Source organism: Sprattus sprattus (assembly GCF_963457725.1).
Source record: "Sprattus sprattus genome assembly, chromosome: 16".
Taxonomy (NCBI): domain Eukaryota; kingdom Metazoa; phylum Chordata; class Actinopteri; order Clupeiformes; family Clupeidae; genus Sprattus; species Sprattus sprattus.
The window spans coordinates 2,932,232-2,934,731 of NC_137914.1; positions in this window are offsets into that span (position 1 = coordinate 2,932,232).

The window sequence follows — 2,500 nt, forward strand, 5'->3', positions numbered from 1 at the left end:
AGAGATGGAGGAAGAGATGGAGGAAGAGAGTGAGAGAGAGAGAGGGAGAGAAGGAGAAAGAGAGAGAGAGAGAGAGGGAGGGAGGGAGAGAGGGAGAGAGAGGGAGAGATGGAGGAATAGAGTGAGAGAGAGGGGCAGAGAGGAGAGGAGGCGCAGAGGGTTAGTAGAGGAGAAGAGAGGAGGTGCAGAGGATTAGTAGAGGAGCAGAGAGGAGATGCAGAGGAGGAGAAGGCATATGGTTAGTAGAGGAGAAGAATGGAGTGACAGAGAGGATTTGTAGAGGAGGAGAGAGATGGAGAGAGGAGATGCATAGGATTAGTAGAGGAGGAGAGAGGAGAAGGCAGAGGTCCAGTAGAGGATAGAGGAGGAGAGAGGAGGAGAGAGGAGGACAGAGGCAGAGCGTCAGTAGAGGAGGAGAGAGGTGGAGAAGTGGGTTGGTAGAGGAGGAGAGAGGAGAAGGCAGAGGTTCAGTAGAGGAGAGAGGAGTAGAGAGGAGAAGGCAGAGGGGTAGTAGAGGATGAGAGGAGTAGAGAGGAGAAGGCAGAGGGGTAGTAGAGGATGAGAGGAGTAGAGAGGAGAAGGCAGAGGTTCAGTAGAGGAGAGAGGAGTAGAGAGGAGAAGGCAGAGGTTCAGTAGAGGAGAGAGGAGTAGAGAGGAGAAGGCAGAGGTTCAGTAGAGGAGAGAGGAGTAGAGAGGAGAAGGCAGAGGGGTAGTAGAGGATGAGAGACGAGGAGAGAGGAGGAGAAGGCAGGTAAATGGCTGTGTTACAAGAGTGATGTAAAGTAGTGCTACCCCTCATGGAGTGAAGTGTAGAACACCATAACAGAACCTGATCAGTATGAATCCCAAACTGTCTTCTGCACCCACCTTCACTTCCTCACGGAGGGGTCTATTTTTCCCTTCCCCAGCCCCCTTCTTCAACCCCCCCCCCCACCCCTAGTTATGTAGTACGACTCAGTACGACTCAGTGGAAACCCCCCCATAGAGTCCCCCTGGTTGTTCCGCCCTGTCCTGCTGTGCCCTGCCCTGCCCCCTGCTGCCCCCGCCCCCCCCCTCCCCTGCCTGAAGGGGGCTTCCCCAGCCCTGAGGGCCCTCCATACTGCCTCCCCACATGCTTCAAACACTACGCTAGGTGCACGCTTGTGTGTGTGTGTGTGTGTGTGTGTGTGTGTGTGTGTGTGTGTGTGTGTGTGTGTGTGTATGCTTCCCCACATGCTTCAAACACTACGCTAGGAGCACGCTGTGTGTGTGTGTGTGTGTGTGTGTGTGTGTGTGTGTGTGTGTGTGTGTGTGTGTGTGTGTGTGTGTGTATGCTTCCCCACATGCTTCAAACACTACGCTAGGAGCACGCTTGTGTGTGTGTGTGTGTGTGTGTGTGTGTGTGTGTGTGTGTGTGTGTATGCTTCCCCACATGCTTCAAACACTACGCTAGGTGCACGCTTGTGTGTGTGTGTGTGTGTGTGTGTGTGTGTGTGTATGCTTCCCCACATGCTTCAAACACTACGCTAGGTGCTAATGAACTGGCCTCAGACACGCTTTGCTTCCCTGGCTCAGGCACCCATTCACACACAACACACACACACACACACACACACAGACACACACACAGACACACACACACACACACACACACACACACACACACACACACACACACACACACACACACACACACACACACACACACACACACATTCACAAAGGCTCCTTTCAGGCCCGGCTGGGCCCGCGGAAAGTGTCTGTAAGACAATCCCCACGCCGGGGTAGAGCACGACCCTTAGCCAATGTTCTGTGTGTCTTAGCCCTCCTTACACTCCCCCGCTGGTACCTTCAGACACACACACACACACGTAACAGAAGCACTCACACACACACACACACACACACACACACACACACTGCCATAGACACGAGACACGTTTGTAACGCACACAAACACACACTTATCCTTTCATAACACACTCATACACACAGGAAAATTCACTTCAGATACAAAAACACTCCCCCGTCTACACACACACGCACACGCACACACACACACACACACACACACACACACACACACACACACACACACACACACACACTTGTTCAGGCTGTGTCAACACTCACACTGATACTCCAACATTAACACTGATATTGGCAAGCTGATAGCTGAGGGGCAGGAAGGCTGGTACAGGCCTTAAAGGAAAACTTTTGGATTTTTTTTAAACCTGTTTACCTGAAATACTCTGAAGAAACTGCAGAAAATGAATGTTTGGACAGAAACTGAAACTACAGAAACTACAGAAACTGTGGAAAACGCTCAACAGAATCGTTACAGTTAAAAAAGCAAACAGACACAGGTCTCTCTTTGTAGGGATCCTTTCCATGTTGTCAGACACTTATAACACACGCACACACACGCAGACACACACACACACACACACACACACACACACACACACACACACACACACACACACACCACACACGCAGACACAGACACAGACACACACTT